This window comes from Plectropomus leopardus, chromosome 10 (assembly GCF_026936395.1).
Source record: "Plectropomus leopardus strain MGB_pleo_1.0 chromosome 10, ASM2693639v1, whole genome shotgun sequence".
NCBI lineage: Eukaryota > Metazoa > Chordata > Actinopteri > Perciformes > Serranidae > Plectropomus > Plectropomus leopardus.
Window position 1 is genome coordinate 932,296 of NC_142185.1, and position 22,078 is coordinate 954,373.

The 22,078-nt window shown below is 47.2% G+C and overlaps 1 protein-coding gene across 3 annotated transcripts in view; it reads right to left on the minus strand.

Moving 5' to 3' along the window:
* nmi (N-myc (and STAT) interactor) overlaps nucleotides 1–22,078 on the minus strand; it is a 56,758-nt gene that overhangs the window by 18,255 nt on the left and 16,425 nt on the right. The window lies entirely within an intron of this gene.

A 22,078-nucleotide genomic window follows, 5' to 3' on the forward strand; every position in this document is an offset into this window, starting at 1 on the left:
TTTCTCGATATCATGGCACCCTCTGCTGAGGCACGGCTTTTCTACGAAAGAAAGGCACTTGTCAGCATCAGGAGAAGTTGTTTGGGGCTTGGACTGAGTGCAGCGGACAGGATCTCCACTGGTGGCCTGTGCCTATCAGTGAGTCAAACCAGAGACAAGAAACAAAACCGAAAGCACCAGACAAAGTGGGGGAGGAGAGTCGATATCGGGGCGAGACTAACCCGACCTGGACCGAGGGCAGTTCCTCTGCCAAGTCTTCTTCTGCCTGATGTGTAATGGGCGTGAGGAGGACCCAAATGCAGAACAGTACGCTTCACTGGCGCTTGGTAATAACTTTTATTAATACCAACACAAATGGCAGACTGGACACAGAATGAAAGTTCGTTCTTCGAGCTGTGAGCCCAAACAATGTCTCTGGAGATCACCAGTAACGAAGACACGAAGCTCGTACCCGCTGTAGCCGGTGGCGAGGAAACCCCGTAGCTCCGTGAGCCGACAACACGTGTGAGAGCGATGTCGGGGATCGAACGGAGGGGTGGTCGAGGGCAGGCAGGGGTTCGGTTACCGGGAGGTCCGTCCACGGAAACAGCAGCACCAGCAGGGATCAGGCGGAAGAATCGTCGAGTCTGAGCAGAGAGGTCTTTACCGGGGAATCCGTCAGATTTCAGGAACGCCGAAACTGAGTTCGTGGTCGGGGACAGAAGGCAGGTCGGATCACAGGGAGGCAGGCGAGAAGAGATGGTCAGGGACAGGCAGAGTCGGCAACGGAGAATCTGGACGGAGAGTGCTGGAAAGACGTGCATGCTGCAGAGGACGATCTGGCAATGAGTGTGTGAACAGGAGTGTCTTAAATACCGGGTTGATTGGTGATGAGCTGCAGCTGTGGGAGAGCAGGCTGCAGCAGTGGGCGTGGCTAGGAGGTAGGGCAGGGCAGAGGAGGGTGAATGGAAATTTCCTGGCAGGGAGGGGGAGGAGGATGCAGGCACCATGACAGAACCCCCCCCTCAAGGGACGGCCCATGACGTCCCAAACCAAGGACACCAAAACCGGGCGCGCGGAGGGGGCCAGGAGGAGGGCTAGAATTCCTCAGACCCCATGGAAACATCGTCGCCGTCAGCGTCGTCGTTGTCGTCGTCATCCGAGGACGGAGCAACCCTCATCGGTGAGTCGGAACCCCTCGTGCAGGACCCCAAACCAGATGGACCGGGAACTGGAGAAGGAGGAGGAGAAGAGACAGAAGACCCACCTCCAGGAGCGGCACGGGAGGGCTGATCAGGATGGCGACGGTGGAAGTCCTCAATCAGCTGGTCGCCCAGGATCTGCCGAGCAGGACCCAGGACCGCTCCTCCGGGCCGTATCCCTCCCAATCCACCAGGTATTGCAGGCCACGTCCCCGGCGACGAGAGCAAAGAAGGCGCCGAACAGTGTATGCCGGGGCGCCATCGATGAGACGAGGAGGAGGAGCGCTCTCCCTGACAGGCTTGAGCTTGGAGACGTGGAAGGTCGGGTGAATGCGCATGGAGCGGGCAGCTTGAGACGGACTGCGACCTCATTAACCACCTTCTCGACCGGGAAGGGACCAACAAACTTGGGAGCCAGCTTCCGGGACTCCACCCTCAGGGGAAGGTCTTTGGTGGAGAGCCACACTTTCTGTCCCACCTGATATGGAGGTGCCTGGGAGCGGCGACGGTTGGCAGAAGAGTAACGGGCGGCGGTTTTCAGGAGTGCAGACCGGGCTTGGGACCAGGTTCGGCGACAGCGGCGGATGAAGTTCTCCACTGACGGGTAAGCAGTCTCAATTTCTTGGGCTGGGAACAGGGGGGGCTGGAAGCCATAAGCACACTGGAAAGGTGTGAGTCCGGTGGCCGAACTGACCAACGAGTTGTGGGCATATTCTACCCATAGGAGCTGGGAGGACCAGGAGGTGGGTTGGCTGGATGACATGCAGCGAAGAGAGGTCTCCATCTGCTGGTTCATCCGCCGTCCTGGTTGTTGGATTGGGGGTGATACCCCGATGACAGGCTGGTGGATGCTCCCAGCAGGCGGCAGAACTCTTTCCAGAACGCAGACGTAAACTGGGGCCCTCGATCCGACACCACGTCAGTAGGCAGGCCGTGCAGACGAAAAACGTGGACCAGCATCAGTTCCGCGGTCTCTTTGGCGGAGGGAGCGTGGGCAGAGCGATGAAGTGGGCCATCTTACTAAACCGGTCCACCACCGTCAGGATGGCAGTGTTACCATCTGACAGTGGCAGACCGGTGACGAAGTCCAAGGCGAGATGGGACCAGGGACGATGAGGGACTGGGAGAGGTTTCAGGAGACCCGCAGGGGCTTGGCGGGGCGTCTTACTCTGGCTGCAGATCGGGCAGGCCTTTACAAAGTCTTTGGTGTCTTGATCCAGGGTCGCCCACCAAAAGCGTCGCTGCAGGACCTCCCTAGTCCGAGCAGCTCCAGGGTGACAGGTCAGACGAGATGAGTGGGCCCACTGCAGAACCTCAGACCTGAACTCTTGTGGCACGAAGAGTCGGTTCTGTGGACAGGAACTGGGACCCGGCTGTTCCTCCAGCGCTGTCATGATCCGCTCCTCCAACTCCCAGGTGAGAGCGGCCAGGAGACGGGAAGCAGGGAGAATGCTGTCGGAACGAGAAGCCTCCTCATCCTCCCCTACCAGGAACTGTCGGGACAGCGATCCGGCTTAATGTTCCGGGAACCAGGCCTGTAGGAGAGCGTAAAGAGGAACCGGCAAAAACAGAGCCCACCGGGCCTGGCGGGAATTCAGTCTTTTGGCTGACTTGATGTATTCAAGGTTCTTATGGTCAGTCCAAACCAAGAACGGAACCTGGGTACCCTCCAGCCAGTGACGCCATTCCTCCAACGCCAACTTCACCGCTAGCAACTCCCGATTCCCGATGTCGTAGTTCCGCTCGGCCGGGGACAGGCGTCTTGAGAAGAAGGCACAGGGGTGCAACTTCCCGTCGTCAGCCGAGCGTTGGGATAGGACGGCCCCCACCCCAACGTCAGAGGCGTCGACCTCCACCACAAATTGTCTTTCGGGGTCAGGGATGAGGAGGATAGGTGCCGAGCTGAAGCGTTTTTCAGGTGTAGGAAGGCCTCGAAGCGGCCGGGACCAGTGAAACGGGATCTTAGGAGAGGTGAGTGCAGAGAGGGGGGCTGCCACAGTGCTGTAGCCCCGGATGAATCTTCGGTAGAAGTTCGCAAAGCCCAGGAAGCGCTGGAGTTGTTTACGAGAGTCAGGAACCGCCAGGCGGAGACGGCAGAGACTTTGGCGGGTCCATCTCCATCCGTTGTGCCCAATGATGTAACCCAGGAAGGAGACGGAGGCGACGTGGAATTCACATTTCTCCGCCTTTGACGAACAATGAATTCTGTAACAGGCGTTGCAAGACAGTCTGTACATGATGAACATGCTCTTGTCGGGACTGGGAAAAAATCAAAATGTCATCCAGGTAGACAAAAACAAACTTGTTCAGATAGTCTCTCAGTACGTCGTTGATCAGAGCCTGAAAAACTGCAGGAGCATTGGTAAGTCCAAACGGCATCACCAGGTATTCGTAATGCCCGTTAGGTGTGTTGAACGCCGTCTTCCACTCGTCTCCCTCTCTGATCCGAACCAGATGATATGCATTGCGGAGGTCCAACTTAGTAAAAATGGTGGCACCTTGTAACAGTTCAAAAGCGGAGGAAATGAGAGGGAGAGGATAACGGTTTTCACCGTAATGTCATTCAGGCCCCGGTAGTCGATGCAGGGGCGAAGAGAGCCATCCTTCTTCCCCACGAAGAAGAAGCCTGCCCCGGCCGGAGACGAGGAAGGCCGGATGATGCCAGAAGCCAGAGAGTCACTGATGTAGGTCTCCATGGCCTCCTCTCTGGCCCGAGAGGGAGTAGAGACGCCTTTGGGTGGAGTGGAACCGGAAGGAGGTCGATGGCACAGTCATAGGCTCGGTGAGGAGGAAGAGAAGTAGCCCGTGCCTTTATTGAATACCTCCTTGTAGTCGTGGTAGTCTGCCGGCACCATGGAAACATCCGGAGGGGAACCGGAACCGGGGGATGGAGCGGGTTCGCTCGGTCGTTTGAGGCAGATACGTTGGCACGACGGACTCCAGTTCAGGATCGAGCCCGTGGACCAGTCTATGTGAGGGTTATGTCGGCGAAGCCAGGGATATCCCAGGATCAGGGGCAGGTTAGGGGACCTCAAAACGTGAAACTGGATTGTCTCGTGATGCTCCCCCACTAATTGCATAGCGATGGGAGTAGTTTGATGAGTGACGGTCCCCAACAGATGACCATCCAGGGCGCTGGCAGGTACAGGACGAGGAAGGGGAACCTGTTGCACCCCTAACTGACGAGCGAGCTCCTCGTCAATCAGGTTAACATCGGCCCCAGAGTCAATAAATGTGGCGAGGGTGTAGAATCCCTCCTTGAGCTGGAGCTGGGCATGGAACAGAGGACGTGGATTGGAGGCCGAGTTCCGGGATCGGCTCAGCAGAATGCCCCCTTTTACTGCTGAGCCCGCCCTTTTACCGGGCAACTGGAAACGGTGTCCGGCTTGACCACAGTACAGACAGAGGTTGTCCTGACGCTTGCCTCCCGCCTCCTCGGCTGTCAGCTGCGTGCGACCCACCTGCATGGGTTCTGTCCCTTGTACAGAGTTCGAAGCCGGGCTGGAGGAAGGACCAGGCCGACTGGAGAGGGTCCGGCGAGTCTCCCCCTCCCGGAACCGCTCTCTTCTCCTCGCCAGGATTCGTCTGTCTAGACGGGTGGTGAGTTCGATCAAGCCGTCTAACGACTGAGGAAGATCAAACGAAACCAGTTCGTCTTTAATGTAAGGAGCGAGGCCGTTCAGGTAAGCGTCACACTGGGCAGCGGGGTTCCAACTACTCAGGCGAGCCGTCGTGCGAAACTCAATGGCGAAGTCCGCAACGGATCGATCTCTCTGGCGTTGATTCAGAAGACCCCCAGTGGCATCTGGACCCACAGGAATCGGTCCAAAAACCTTGCGTAGTTCCTCAGCGAAGGCATGGAACGACAAGCAGGCCGGCATGCCCCTCTCCCATTCTGCCGTTCCCCATAGGCGAGCTCGACCCGTGAGGTGGTTGATGGCGAAGGCAACTCTGGCGGCTTCCGAGGCAAAGGTATGGGGTTGCAATGCAAACAGGATCGAACAGTTAGTGAGAAACGGGTTGCAACCCTCAGGATCTCCAGTGTAGCGTTCAGGAGCCCCCACCCGGGGTTCAGGAGCGGCGCTGGATGATGACGTAGGAGCTTGAGCGGGCTGGACGGGAACTGGAGTTGGAACAGCGTGTTGCGTCAGCGTGGTTGCCATCTGTTGAACCTGCGTGGCTAGCTGAGTTAGCGCCCGTTCCAGCGCCGAAGCAGACTGGCGAGCCTCCGCCGCGTTCGAGGTGAGTTGTGCTTCGTGCTGTTGAAGCATTCCCTCAACTCGGGCTAGGCGGGACTGAAGAGCACCGGAGTCTGCTGGGTCCATTTCTGGCCAGATCGTACTGTAATGGGCGTGAGGAGGACCCAAATGCAGAACAGTACGCTTCACTGGCGCTTGGTAATAACTTTTATTAATACCAACACAAATGGCAGACTGGACACAGAATGAAAGTTCGTTCTTCGAGCTGTGAGCCCAAACAATGTCTCTGGAGATCACTAGTAACGAAGACACGAAGCTCGTACCCGCTGTAGCCGGTGGCGAGGAAACCCCGTAGCTCCGTGAGCCGACAACACGTGTGAGAGCGATGTCGGGGATCGAACGGAGGGGTGGTCGAGGGCAGGCAGGGGTTCGGTTACCGGGAGGTCCGTCCACGGAAACAGCAGCACCAGCAGGGATCAGGCGGAAGAATCGTCGAGTCTGAGCAGAGAGGTCTTTACCGGGGAATCCGTCAGATTTCAGGAACGCCGAAACTGAGTTCGTGGTCGGGGACAGAAGGCAGGTCGGATCACAGGGAGGCAGGCGAGAAGAGATGGTCAGGGACAGGCAGAGTCGGCAACGGAGAATCTGGACGGAGAGTGCTGGAAAGACGTGCATGCTGCAGAGGACGATCTGGCAATGAGTGTGTGAACAGGAGTGTCTTAAATACCGGGTTGATTGGTGATGAGCTGCAGCTGTGGGAGAGCAGGCTGCAGCAGTGGGCGTGGCTAGGAGGTAGAGCAGGTCAGAGGAAGGTGAATGGAAATTTACTGGCAGTGAGGGGGAGGAGGATACAGGAACCATGACATGATGTCCACTGGCAGGACAGACAAGTGGATGAGATGCAACAAAGGCTCTTTCAGCAGCGTTTTTTTTTTTTCAACACCATGGCCCCTTCTGCTAAAGCACAACTTTTCTATGATTTATCAGAATCGGGAAAAGTTATGTGGGCCATATGCCAATAAGTCAGTCAGACCAGAGAGGAGAAATGAAACTGAAAGTGCTGGACGAAAAGAGGGAGAAGATCACAGTGAGGCTGGCATGACTTGGACCAGAAGCCTTCTACCAAGCCTCTCCTCTTCCTCTCTTTTCCCCCACCACACTGATCATCGGTGACTCCATAACCATGGATATCCACTTCTTTAACACCATCACTCGCTGTTTCCCCGGTGCCACTGTCCCTGTGGTCCTGGACAAACTGCCCACTCTCTTAACCCCCGATTGGAAGAATCAAATTCCATTTGGGGAAAAGAAGACACAGCATGCCAAGAGTCTGAGTGCACCAAAAACTTTTAAAATTTTAACCTCCTCTTTGATGTTTGAAAAAATTGTGGTAAATCTGCCCCATCCCTGCTCTTGGTTGGGGAGCAGAATGTTTTAACATTGAATTTTATCTTAAGTCATGGCTCCTTTCCACTACCAAGTCTCACAACCTGTGTTTTATTGTTTATTAATTGCCACTCTCTCTTCAAAAGAGTTGGTATTCACCCTAACATGTGTGGCACATAGTTGTCCAATCCTGCTTCCTGCAAATAAGATAATATCTCATGAATCAAACCCATACTGTCACACTCTGACCACACTCTGACCCTGCCTCCAACTAGTTCAGAACGCAGCAGCTCAGCTTATTATCAGTTTTAACAGACAACATCAAATAACTCTAATCCTGGCTTCTCTCCACTGGCTCCCTGTTCATTTTGGAATTGATTTTAAGATTTTAATGATCACTTTTGCAGCTCATCTGAATTGGGCCACATGCTACATATTAGTTATGAGCCAGCTCGCAGCCTTTGATCTACAGGTGATCCTCTGGCCATTCAAAAGTTGAGGCTTAAAAGTAAAGGTGACTGTGCCTTTGCCATCAGGGTCCCTCAGCTTTGGAACAACCTACCTGAGGAGATAAGGCTTGCACAATCTGTGATTTCTTTTAAATCACTTAAAACTAGGGCTGGGCAAGTTAACGCGTCATTATCGTGTTAACTCATTATTTAATTAACACCAAAAATTATTTTATCGTGCATTAACACAGTTTTTATTATTTCTTTTTTATTGTAAACATCCGTTGCTCACTAGCTTTTATTTTGTAAAAGTCTGTTGCTTACTGCTGTGGCGCTCACAGGAACCGGAAAAGAAAAGAATTGACGGATAAACAAACATGGAAAAGGGTACGAAACTTTTACATAGCCATTTTCATTTCAAAGTTCTTCCAGACAGCGTAGTTGACAGAACCAAAGTTATTAACCACTGCAAAGTTGAATTGTCTTATCACTGGAGTACTTCCAGTCTGAAATATCACCTAAATGCAATACACACAGTTGATACCAGCAAATCATTCAATGAAGCTAACAGTGGAGCAAGGCTTCAGCAGACTACATTAGATGCAGCGTGTGGGAGAAGTATAGATAAACAAAGGCAAGAAAAGCTAACAAATGCCATAGCAAAGTGGATACCTACAGACTGCAGGCTGATTAATGTTGTGGAAGACGTTGGTCTGAGAAACATTCTCAGAATCGCAGTTATGAGGTTCCTTCAAGACACACAAGAAGAATACACAAGTTGTACGAAAAGAGAGGACTGCAAAAGCGCCAACTTTACAATGTGCACCCTCTGTTTCTCTCACTGAGGACTACTGGACATCACTGGGTAACGATAACTACCTCAGAGTTACAGTGCATTATATTGATGAACAGTGGGAGCTGCATTCACATGCCCTGACAGTAAGGAAAACAGAGGAGAGACACTTTGCTGAAACGTGTGCGGGGCACTTTATTCAAGTTGCACAGCAGTGGAATGTGTCAAATAAAGTCACCACACTCTTGCACAGGTAGTGCAAGAAACATGATCGCTGCTGCAAGACATCTGCCTTTTGAACATGTCCCCTGATTTGCGCACAGTTTTCAGCGTTCTGTCACAGTATCTCTGCATAACAGTGCATTTGACAATGTCCTGGCCGAATGCAGAAAAGTTGTGGGGCACTTTAAACACAGTCCAGCAAATGCTGCAGAATTAGAGCAACAACAAGCTGAACATAGACAAAAGAAGGAGTCGCTTGTGCAAGACATTCCAAACACATGGAATTCAAGATTACACCAAGACTGACATGCCAACTACAGCTGCAAACTGCAGAGGTTGGAAACGCTACTGGAGCCTTGCAGGTATACTTGACATCATATTTCTCACTATCCTGTCTGAGTGCATGTAAGAGAGAAATAGTGTGTTTATATGTGTGTGTAAATATGTAAATACAGCATGAATATGTAGAGGATATTTTTTTTTGTATAAGTGAATGCAATTTATTTTGACTCAAGTGGAGTTACTTTTCTGTTGCAGGTATGTGACTGAACTTTTGGGAGGAGAAAAGTATATCTCATGCTCTGTGGCTTTGCCTGCTTTTTGCCATCTCTCTCAGGTGATGGAGAGCTCAGATGATTACCCTGTCTACGTGGCAAAATTGCTGATGTTAAAAGTATTTGCACAACAAATGTTATGGCACTTTCATTCATATGGCAGTACATTTAAAATAAAAGTGCACTATACACTACTTTTGAATTCATTATTGGATTTTGCATATAACAGGGAACTCATGCGATTAATCGTGATTAAAACTTTTAATCGTTACCCAGCCCTACTTAAAATTTTTAGAAACTTGCTTTGAAATTTTTCTTTTAAATTACATTTTTTTTTATTCTTTTATTCTTTATACTTTCTTGATCCTGCTCATTATTGTTTTTCTGCCCCTGATCTCTTATTTAATTCTACCTTAGTTCATGTCTGGCCTTTGATCGGCATTATTGTCTGGCTTCTATTGTTATATTGCCTCTGAGGTTTCTTGCCTCTGCCCACCTTGTTTGTCAAAGCACTTTGTAAACTCTGTTTTTGTTAGGATCTGCTGTCTTTCTCCCTGTGTTTCTCCCTTGTTTCCCAGCCCCTCCTGTTCTGTGTCTGTGTTGTCTGTTTTCCTTGTATGTCCTCACCTGCAGGTGCGAGGCGTGGTTTCTAGATTCTAGATTCACCTGCTCATCTACACAGATGACTGTCATCAGCTCTGATCACCCCTCCCTGTCCTCCTCTCACCTCATCACCTCATCTGAACTTTTTTGGAATGCTGGAAAACTGAACATGGGGTGACAGAGCTTTTTCCATTGCTGCCCCCTCCCTCTGGAACTCTCTCCCCAAACAGAACCATGACTGCTCTAGCTTGTCAAATTTCAAATCCCTTCTCAAAACCCACCTCTTCAGAACTGTTTATAATGTGTGATTTTATTTCATGATTTTAACTTATGTTTTATTCCTTTCAATGTGTTGCTTGTCTGTACTAAAGCATTTTAAAAAGCGCAATATAAATAAAATATTCTAATATATTATATATAATATATTATTTTGCCACGGGAGCGGCTAAAAATAATTATGTGGTTGGTTTGTTTCATGGCAGAGTGTTGGCGTGGGCTGAGTCAGTGAGTGCACGCACAGATCTGTCATCTCTGACCTATGCTGAGTTTGTCACCAAGATTAAAACTGTTTTGGATCACCCTAATGAAGCTGGGGACGCCTCTGTTCGTCTGCTTAGCCTGTGCCAGGGATGCCGCTCCATGGTTGATTATTCTGTGGATTTTTGGACCCTTGCTGCCGACACTCAATGGAACGACTCTGCACTCAAGGCAGTTTTTTACAAGGGTTTGAATGAACATTTAAAAGATGAGCTTGCTTCCAGAGACGTCCCAGATGATCTGTCTGCTTCTGTGTCTCTAGCTATCCAAGTGGATAATCAGTTGTGAGAAAGACAACAGGCGAAAACTGGTCACCCCTCCAGACCTGCAGCTCCATCCAACCCCTCAACCCCAGCAGCCCGCTGAAGCCTCCGCCCAGACAGAAACACTGCCAGCCCATCCTGCGGAGGAAGAGCCCATAGAACTTGGCAGAGCAGGATGCGAGCCAGTTAGTGTTTGTACTGTGGTCAGCCCGGCCACTTCATCTCCACTTGCCCAGTATGGCCAAAGGGGGGGCTTGTCAGGACAAGTGGGGGTCCAAGCGAGCCACAGCCCCTATAGAAATCCAAGTTGCAAATCGTCTATCAGCTCCTGTTTCTCTATGTTTTGATGACTGTGTTGCCAGTTCAAGTTATAGTAGATTCTGGTGCTGAGGATAATCAGATGGATCGGGGACTAGCCAAGCAACTTTGGTGTGAGCTAGAACCCTTGGAGAAACCCATATCAGCTCTGGCCTTGGACACTAAAGGTTTTGCCCATGTCACACACATAACTATACCTCTGCATCCATTGTCTCTGGTAACCACCATGAAAGAATCCCCTTTGTGTTATTTCTGCCCCTCCCTTGGTCCTGGGTTTTCCCTGGCTAAGACACCACAACCCTCATACTGACTGGTCCTTTAGTAGAATAATCGGCTGGAGCACCCATTGTCATTCCGTCTGTCTTAGACCAGCCTTGTCACCCTCAGATCATGCATCCCGCTCCCCTGGCACTAGGCCGCCTGACCTCTCTTATGTTCCCCTGAATATCTCAACCTTCGAGAAGTGTTCAGCATGGACTTGGCTTTCTCTCTTCCCCCACACAGACCCTAAGACAGTGCCATAGATCTGTTGCCAGCGGCCCCGCTGCCCTCCAGTTGCCTCCACAGCTTGTTGCGGCAGGAAAGGGAGGATATGGAGAAATACATCACCAAGTCCCTGGCAGCTGGAATAATTCGGCCCACCTTATCACCTATGGGTGCAGGTTTTTTCTTTTTGTGGGAAAGAAAGATCGCAGGACACAAAGACTTTCACCAAGTTGGACCTTCAAAACACCTACCACCTGGTACGTTTGAGGCAGGGGGACAAGTGGAAGACAGCTTTTAACACCCCTCTGGGACATTTTGAATATTTGGTTATGCCATTTGGTCTCACTGATGCCCCAGCTGTCTTCCAGGCTCTCATCAACGATGTCGTCCAGGACTTCCATTTCGATTTTTGTTTTTTTGGATGATATTCTCATTTTTTCAAAAAACCTTGAAGAACATGTCTTACATGTGCGCCAGGTGCTGGTGAGACTCCTTGAGAGCAAGCTTTTTGTTAAAGCTAAAAAGTGTGCTTTCCATGTGGAATCTGTTACCTTTTTGGGTTCTGACATCCAGGGTGGGTAGGTCGTAGCGGACCCGGAAAATGTGTGGGCAGTGGAGGGGTGGCCGGCCCCCCAGTCCAGGAAGGAGCTGCAGCGCTTTTTAGGGTTTTCTAACTTCTGCAGATGGTTTATTCGGGACTACAGCAAAGTTGCCTCGCCACTAACCAGACTCACATCTGTAAATGTGCACTTCTGCTGGTTTGCAGAGGCTGACAAGGCCCTCCCTAAGTTCAAACAGTTGTTCACATCTGCAGCTGTCTTGATCCAGCCAAACACAAGTAAACAGTTCATTGTTGAAGTTGATGCTTCTGACTGCGCAGTGTTATCACAGTATGTTGGTCCCAATAACTGTTTGCATCCCTGTGCTTTCTTCTCTCGTCGATTGTCTCCTGCAGAGTGCAATTATGATGTCGGAAACTGGGATCTGTTGGCGGTTAAACTCGCCATGGAGGAATGGCTGCACTGGCTGGACGGGGCTGAACAGCAATTTGTGATTTGGGATCACAAGAATCTCTTATACATTCAGTTAGCCAAGAGACTCAATTCCCATCAGGCCCAATGGGTTCCTTTTTTCAGCAGATTTAACTAACCTTTTACCCAGGAACCTGGCACATCAAGCCTGATGCCCTCTCCAGCCAGTACTCATCTGTGAACACCGCTGCCGCCACTGACTCAATCCTGCCCCCGGGGCATGTGGTTGCCACAATGACCTGGGGAATTGAAAAGGCTATCAGGGAGGCTCAGCTGTTACAACCCCCAGGTAATGGACCAACTAATTGCTTGTGTGTACCTTACTCCATCCCAGGTTCTGCAGTGGGGCCATGCCTCCCGGTTAGCTTGCCATCCTGGTGCCAACAGCATGCCCTGCTCAAATGAAATTTCTGGTGGCCTAACAAGGACACCTGAGAATATGTGGCAGCCTACACTACCTGTGCCCACAGTAAGGCTTCGCACCAAGCTCCAGCCACTCTACTCCACCCACTGCCCATCCCCAACCAACCCTGGTCAAATTTTTCCATTAACTTGGTTACAGGAATAACCACTTCCAAAGGTAAAACCACTATACTCACTATTGTGGACCGTTTTCCCAAAACTGAACATGTTGTTGCTCTCCCCAAACTACCCTCTGCTACAGTAACTCCTGAGCTGCTAGTTACCCACGTCATCCGCATTCATGACATTCCTGTGAATACTGTATTGGACTGAGGACCGCAATTCATATCCTAAGTCTGGAAGGCTTCTGTAAGGCTATCAGTGCCACTGCCAGCTTATCCTCCAGTTTTACCCAGTCAAATGGCCAAACTGAAAGAGTCAATCAGGACCTTGAGATTCCCCTTCACTGCATGGTCAAGAAAGACCCCACCCCCTTAGCAACTCTTCTCCCCTGGTTAGAATATGCCCATAACAGCCTCACCAGCTCTGCCATGGGCATCTAACCATTTGAGGCCTCCCTGGGATATCTGTCCTCCTTGTTCCCCACTCAGGAAGTGGATTCCTCAGTACTCTCAGTCCAAGAACCCATCGATCACTGTAGAAGGGTCTGGCAGGACACCCGCCGAGCTCTGGCGTGCACCCAGGAGGTCACTGCCAACAAGCCCAGGAACCTGGCTCCTCCCTGTCAGCCAGGTCAGTCCATCTGGTTATCCACTAGACATGTTCACTTGCTAACTGAAACCCGTAAACTTGCTCCTTACAGTGGTCCATTCCCCATTAAGAAAATCATTAACCCCTCTGCTGTCAGCCTCACATCCCACCTTCCATGTTTTGCCAGTTGAAGCCTGTTTCCTCCAGTCTGCTTTGCCCGCCTTCGGAACCCCTGCCGCTCCCCCTGGGTGCCCTGCTCATTTATCCTGGACCCTGACTTGGTCACAGCCTTCATTATTATTCTTTTTTTGACCAGGATTTTTCGTCATTGATCTTTTTCTTTTTTTTTTTAAACTTTTTATTTGTCTTTTTTCAGAGAAGAAAACAACATAAGTAAGACACATACTCCATCGCTCTACAATGAGAATAAACAGCTTCAAATTACAAAGAGTGATAAGTGTAGAGTATGTAACGAGAAAGGAACATTAACACAAATTATAAACTAACAAAAAAGGGAAGGGGGGGTCCGTGATGCCCTATACTTTTCTCCATCATGATAGCTGAGGCTGTGAGTTTTCAATGAATCTGGTCCATTTTTCCCAGCGTTGATGCAGAGACCTTGCTTCCAGTCTTAAGTAAAAAGTCAGTTTTTCCATAATGTATAACTCCTTAACGATGTCCAGCCACTGCCCTGTGGTAGGCGGGTCAGCTTTCAACCAGTTTCTTGTGATGGCCTTTTTACTGGCCAGTATTAGAATTTTAAAAAGATAAGTGTCCTTGTTATGAATAATGTCCTCTGTCATCAGGCCCAGGTACAGGGTTCGAGGGTCTCTAGGCACCTTGTACTTTAAAATCACTTCCAGGATCAATGTAACTCCGTCCCAAAATGGTTGCAGGTTTGAGCAGGACCAGAACACATGCGGGTGATTGGCACTCATCTGCCCACATTGTCTCCAGCATTGTTGTGGTAGACCCAGTTGTTTACTTTTAATATGAGGTGTGATGAAATAGCGGATTAAATTTTTCCACCCGAATTCCCTCCATCTTTTAGAGCTAGTGGAGGTTTGTTGAGTTCTGCAGATAGAGCGCCAATCACTCTCTGATAGCTCAATGCCCAGCTCTGAATCCCATTTCAACTTCACATGAAGAGAATTCCTACCATTCCGTTTCTGTAGTCCTCTGTACAGTTTAGTCACAATCTTAGTCGGTGTTAGTTCATATGCACTTGTAAACACTTCAACCACTCCAGCGTCTTCTGCTGACAGTCTTTTTTTAATCTCAGTATCATAGAAATGTCTTAACTGTAGATATCTAAAAAAGTCTCCATTTTCCAAATTAAATTCCTCTTTAAATTGTTGAAATGTTTTAAAACTCTTGCCCTCTAAGAGAGTACATATAGCTGTCATCCCTTTTACTGTCCAGCTTGCAAAGGCATTGTCCAGCACTCCAGGACCAAACCGAGGTGTATGAGATGGCCAAACCAGAAGTTTAATTTCATTTTCCAAATTATATTTTCTAATAATTTCATACCAAATTTTTAATGAATCTTCTATTATTGAATTTTCCCCCTTTAGGTTTGTGTGATCAGCACCCCCTAGTCTAGCTTGAGGGTGAGAATGATCCACATTCAATTCAATGTGTTTCCATCTGGCTTGGTAATCTGGAGAGCACCAATAGACGAGATACCTCATCTGGGCAGCATAATAGTACTCTTTGAGATTAGGCACAGCAAGACCTCCCTTTTCTCTGTCTAGTTGAAGCATTTTAAATTTAACCCTTGGCCTAGCTCCTGCCCAAATGAATCTAGATAGTTGTTTATCCCATGCTATGAATTGAGATTCTGGAATTCTGGTTGGTAAAGACAAAAAAAGATACAACAGCCTCGGCAACACGTTCAACTTCACTGTCTCAATTCTTGAACTAAAATCTAATATTAGTATTGACCATTTCCTCAAATCTCTCTGAATCTTATTATTTATGGATTCATAATTTATTTCATAAATTCTGTTACATTCCTGTGTAAGTAGTACACCTAAATATTTTATCGACTTTGAATGCCACTTTATTTTATATTCCAATTTGATTGTTCTGCTTGGTGTATAATTAAAGGAGAGGACCTGTGTTTTGGAAACATTCAGTTTATACCCAGATAACTGACCGTATTCCTCCAGGACAGACATGAGCCTAGGGAATGTTAATTCCGGGTTTTGGAGGTAGGTGATGACATCATCGGCAAAGAGTCCTATTACATGTTCCTCATTTGCCATATTGATTCCTTTAATATCCGGGTTTTGTCTTATGGTTTGTGCTAAAGGCTCTATGAATATTGCAAAAAGTGTGGGGCTAAGGCAGCATCCTTGGCGGGTGCCCCTAAATAGCTTAAAACTGCTGGTCAAATGGCCATTAATTTTTACTCTAGCACTTGGCTCTGTGTAAAGGGCTTGTATACATCTAATGAATTGTTTATTAAAGCCGAATTTCTCTAGCACCCCATATAGAAAAGGCCAGCAGACTCTGTCAAAAGCCTTTTCGGCGTCAAGGCTGATCAGAGCTGCACTCAGATGTTTTTTGTTGATCTGTTCTATAATATGTAGGGTTCGCCTAATGTTGTCTTGAGTCTGGCGGCCTTTAATAAAACCTGTCTGGTCCTCATGTATTAAATCAGGCAGGTAGTGTTCAATTCTTTTAGAGATTATAGAGCTAAACAACTTATAGTCTACATTTAATATTGAGATGGGACGATAGGATTCACAGTTTTCTATATTTTTGCCTTCTTTTGGAATGACTGATATCACTGCTTCTTTCCATGATGGTGGTGTCACAGCTTCATTTAGTGTATAATTGAATGATTCTAACAGAAGAGGGATGAGGTCTTCTTTGAAGATTTTATACCATTCATTAGGGTAGCCGTCACTCCCAGGGCTTTTATTTGGTTTTAATTTGTTAATGGCTACGTCTAGTTCTTTCTTTGTAATAGGAGTGGTCAACATCATTTTGTACTTTCCCTATGGATGGGAGGTCTAACGATAGTAAGTATTGTTTAATCTTTCCATCGTCAATATTATTAGGCTGTGAGTATAATGATTTGTAATAGGTTTGAAAGATGTTATGAATTTCCTCTGGTTCATATGTTATCTTTTTAGTCAAAGGGTCTCTGATTTTATGAATGGTGTTCCTCTTCTGTTGTGCCCTGAGGCGTTTTGCTAGAATTTTTGTTGCTTTTTTTGTACTTTAATCTGGTCTGTCAGTCTCTTATTTTCATCTTTTTGTTGTTGTTTCTCTAGTTCCCTCAATGTTTTCTCTAATTCGTCATATTTTAGCCTTTTCATCTTATTTAAGTACGCTGTCCTTGAAATTAATTTTCCTCTCATATTGCCTTTACTGTGTCCCACATGATGACTGGATTCACCTGACTATTCTTGTTGTCCTCTATACATTCATTAATTTCCTCCTTAATCTCCTTTATAACGGTCTCCTTGTTTAAAATACTAGTATTTAGTCTCCATAATGTGGTCTTCCGACTGTTGTTTATATGGAAAGTTAAGTAAATTACATTATGGTCTGATATATCTGCTGTTCCTATTGAACAATCCTTCACTCTGTGTCTATCTTCATTGTTCATCAAGAAAAAGTCTATTCTGGAGTGAACACGGTGAGTGGCTGAGTAATGGGTAAAATCTCTTTCCTGTTGGTGGGGGCTCCTCCAAACATCAAACAGACCCATCTCTTTGATCAGAAAATTAAGGTCACCTGATTTATGTACTTTCTGCTTTTTAGTGCTCGTCGTATCCAATGAGTGATTCAGAATTGTGTTCCAGTCCCCAGCACAAACTAAAATCCCTTCACTTTCTGATTTTAACGAATCAAATAAAGACCTGATGAATTTCCTGTCACTTTCTGGAGGGGCGTATATATTAACAAATGTGACGAGTACATTATCTATCCTCGCTTTAATAATTACATATCTGCCCTCCTTATCACTCCTTTCTGAGATCAGTTCAAAATTGAGACTGTTAGAAATCAGAGTTGCCACTCCTCTTTTACGACTGTTTTCACATGAACTAAAGAAAGAATTCGAATAACCAAATGTTTTCAACTTTTCATGTTCTTTTTTAGACATATGTGTCTCTTGAAGAAATATCACTTGTGCTTTATCTTTTTTCATTTTAGCAAGAACCTTTTTCCTTTTTACCGGGTTACTCAGACCATTCACATTCAAAGAAGCACACCTCAGATCATGTGACCCTATCATATACAGTCCAAAAATCAGCTGAGCCAGAAATCCCCCAAAATAAAATCTGAACACAGAACAGTGAGCATGAACTTAAACAGGTCTCCAAACATAGAGGGAAGCCTCCCTCGCCTGTGACTCCGTTGGTGAGTCCAGGGTGAAGCCTCTCACTTAGAGAGGGCCCGAAGTCAAAAGTGGTAAGAGAGTTAAAAGACTCTACCATCTTACAGGTCCAACAAGTTTCATTTAAGAGAAGCCGCTTCTCCCAGGTGTTGTGGATTTATGAAAGGCAAAAAAAAAAAAAAAAAAAATCACACTAAGCGGTGCGACTTACGTCCCAGTTCCTGATTCCTCCGCTTGTTTCCTCCGGAACCCAAGGAGTTTTTTTCTCGCTCTCTGCGCCGTGGACGGGCTCCTTTCCCGGGTGTTCGCTGCCAGGTTCCATCCCAGCCGCTCCGCCAGCTTTTTCTCCAGACCGCTGTCCCCCTCGGTCGCCGCTGGTTCCTCTATTTGGAAACCTCGTCTCTTCAGATCTTTCCGTGCCTCCTGCGCGCTGTCATAAGTGCGGACCCCCGAGTCCCAGTGAATCCGCATCCGGGTGTATGGTGTTTGGAAACGGATCCCTCTTTCTTTCAGAGCTTTCTTTATCTCGTTGTATTCCTTACGTTTTTTGACTATATCTGATGCATAGTCATGGTCAAAGTGAAGAGCCCGGTTTCCCACCAGGATTTTCCCCTTTTTCCAAGCCTCTCTCAGAACCATCTCCTTGGTGGAAAACTCCTGGATGTTCACTATGATGGGTCGCGGGGGGGCACCAGTCGGAGGTCTCGGAGCCAGGCTACGGTGAGCCCGCTGTATTTTCAGATCCACATCTCGCAGCATTGTCAACTCACTCTTGATGAGATTCACTATAAACTGCATTGTCGAGTCGCCTTCCTCTCCCTCCACCACTCCGAAGACTCGGACATTATTTCTTCTTGAGCGAGATTCGAGGTCAGTAACTTTTTGCTGGAGATTTCTTTGTTGTTCCAGGCAGGTGAGGAGCGCCCGGGATGCTTCCTCTGCCCAGTCCTCCATCTGCCCCACGCGGGATTCCGTTTCTTCTACGCGGTCAGATAAACCTTGCACTTCCGTTGCAAGTTTGTCGAGTTTGCCGTTAATTTCTTGTCTCAGGCCGACTATCTCATGTTTAACACCTTCATTGCCCTTCTTTATGTCCGCTTTTAGCTCCTTTATCGCAGTAATTATGTCTTCAGGGGCCATGCTCGGTCGAGTGACACACAGGAGTGCTGTAGCTTCTCCACATGTAGTAGCCTGATCCGCCACGTTACTCTTTTCTTGCGATTTCGGCATATTTTCTTCACCTTTTTGGCCTTTAACGTTCCGTCTGGTCGCCATCTAGTTCTTACTCGGTTGAATTTCGATTTTCGAGTTGTTAGATGGGCAAGTTATCTGGAGTTTAGGAGAGCGGCTCCTCCACGCGTCTTACTACGCCATCAGTCAAACCGGAAACGTCGTCATCGATCTTTTAGAACTTTTTTTTGCCTGGGATTTTTGTGCTTAACCTTGTTTTTTCTTCTCTTGCAGCCCTGCCACGCTCACCTTCTACATCGCCACCACACTCAAACCCTATCCTCCTCTCGCCTCGCCTGACTTTTTTTTGGAATGCTTGCCGCCTGAGAACTGAACCTTCCTCATGGACCCGTCAACCCCTGATCCTCAATCGGAATCTCCCTTATGCACTGGTGCACTGTCAGCAATATAAATAAATTGTTAGGTGTTTCTTTGGTCTCCTGGTCTGTATTGTGGGTCCTGTTTAACCTTATGTTCTGAAGCGTAACAGTGTTTAAAGGTGCTATGTAAAGTTGTTTTTTTTTTCTGATGATGGGAGCTAAACATCCTGATGATACTTTTTGTATCAGTCTGGACTGGCCATCATAAACACTTTCCATAGATTACAATCCAATCAAGGCCAAGCAGGGATCCGCAACATAGCTTAAAACATAAGCAGCCAATCAATAAGGAACTCTATTGTGTAGTGGACTGCCTTGGCGTGGTCATTACATTTTTCCTCTGAGGAACTCAAGAGCTCAATGTCCCCGGGGCAAGTGGGGGACACGTCAAGAGACACTGTTTTACGAACCCAAAACATCCAACAGGGGGTTGTTAATTAACTTAACTTATACTCCCTGGGGATGTCTGTAAACACGCTCTGCCTTTTTGAGCCACGGGAAAGTGTCAGTATCTGACACCCTCCATCCTGACATATGGTGGAAGGTAAGCACTCCGAAGGTCCCATCAGCATACCACAGGATGTAAGGCATCTGAACGACCTCCTGGGATCACCCAAGCAATACCAAACAACCATTGTATTGCCTCCCCTGCTGAGATAACCAACTGGTCGAACATTGGGTAAAGCCATTATATAACCCTGTGTTGTGATAAACATCTGACAGAATGACTTGGACCAAGGTTGTAAGTTAAAATTTCCCTTCTTCCCTAGTCTTTGTGACTGGGGGTGAGGTTGTCTCCATGCTTCAGTAAACAGATAGGAGCACCTCCCATTCTTTTCATCTCATGTAATTTGAATGAGTTAGGTAAAGTACGTTTTATTCCCCTTTTGTTATAATGGAGCTATACTGCCATCTAGTGGTCTTGGTTATTAGTAAGCTCGTAACCAACTTTGTAGTTATATCGTATTTTGAATTCATTGTATAATGTTAAAAGTAATCCTATATCTAAGTAATCACAAGTTTCTTAGGATCCATGGTACAATGTTATGTTATGTGTGGTCACATATTTCACAAAATTGAGCAAAGGATCTTCAGAATCATGTGTTACGCTACAAATTACTTTTGGGTCTCCTAACATGCATTTGAAGTTACTGTGATGAGACTATAGTGGTGAGGAGATACGTGAATTTATACACCACGGGTTAGATCGCGTAATTCGTCATAAAGTTCAGAGACATAAATGTCTCCTAAATTACATTAGGTCTTTTTGAAACTTATACCAGATGTGCGATCGCTCGGTGCAAAAGTTCGCTAACTCCGCCTTCCATCCACACCCCAAATCGAAAGATAAAAACTGAGTGACTCTCTCTAAAGTTAGCTCAGAGCTCTCTCTCTCTCTCTCTCTAAGCTCACTCTTCTCAAGGCTTCTCCTCTTCTCTCTTCTGAAGTTTTTCTTCGCTACTTTTTACAGCGGTGCATCTCGTGCATCCGCGCTCGCAACTTTTCCTTTCTTCATTTTTATAAGCGGAGCCGCAACAGCTCATCAGAGCTTTGCTGAACTTTAACTTTTGAAGCCATTTTCTTTTAAATCTCTTTGACGCTTTTCTTTATACCAGTTTTTGGTAGGTAAAGACACTTTTGGTAATTAGTTTTTAAGTAAAATCAAATTAATAATTTAAAGTGACTCCCTCAGACCAGTGGGATTACTTTGATTATTTCTGCAAGTTTTAATTGAGAAGGACACTCCGCGATTCACCATCAACTCTGCCACGGATCTAGGAGCAACACCTGCTGCCCAAACTATCAGCATCCGTTGCCTGCCCTTAAGGACTTTGTTTAAAGACTTTTACCGGTTCGCTGAGGCAAACACCGAGGCCAGTTAAAGACCGCCGCACACCGACTCCACCTGCCCGGCCGCCGCCGCCTTTCAGCGGGTCACCTCGTCTGGAAGACGCGCCGCAGCTCTCCCCTGGAGTGACGCGAGGACCTGGACCTCCCCGGAGAAGTCTAATCAAGTCGACAAAAGTAGGCAGAATAACATTTTCTAGTGATCAGAGTTGATGTCGCATAGCGAAGCTTTAATGCCAAACTTCTAAATTCTACGTCACCGTTCAGTGCGCATCCATGCTTTAGACGGTCACGTATTTCCTCCACTATCATCCATAATTAATTATTTACATCACCTGAACATACATCACGTAGGTTCCCTTTTATGTATTCTCTGTCCTTTTATATGTCATATTATTTCATCTATTTACTCTTCATTTTATTAGTCTAAATAAATTATCCTCATTTATCGCCAAGTCGTTGTCTGTGGATATTATTTCATGAGAGAAACAAGATCAATGTATACAGAATAAACGGTACAGATTATGAGATTGATTAAAGTAATGACATGTCTTAACACTGTCACAATTTAAGATTTAATTTTCTCCTGAATGGAGAATGGTGCCCCTTTTACTTTAACGAGTGCAAAATCCAAATTTTAACGTAGTTATTAATAACCGCTACAATTGTATAGTTGATGAAGTAAAATACAGGCCGCAGCCTGTAGAACAGTAATGGCATTTCCCAAAGTAATAAGCTCTAACTCTAACATTAGTAGAGTAAATACAGCAGCAAGTGAAGTTAATTCAGTAATAGAGTCAATAACAACACAATACAACAAGAGGATGCATTTGCAGAGTTTCTCAGAGGAAAAGACGTTTCCACCAATTTTCTGACTGGACTTGGCAAAAGCTTGATTACTAACCAGCTCTGTTGGTGATGAAGAAGACGTTCCCCAGTACAAATACAATGTTTATTGTTTGTTTGGCCACTGATTGGCTGATGGAGGAGCAGATACAAGAGGCTGCAAAGCCGGGGATCACGGCCATGCAGATCAGTGTTCACATGGCTTCAGACAGACAACATGAATGCTTACTTACTGCTAAGCTTAGCCTTATATCTGTGACAGCCATCTGCAAGCTTAGCTTAGCC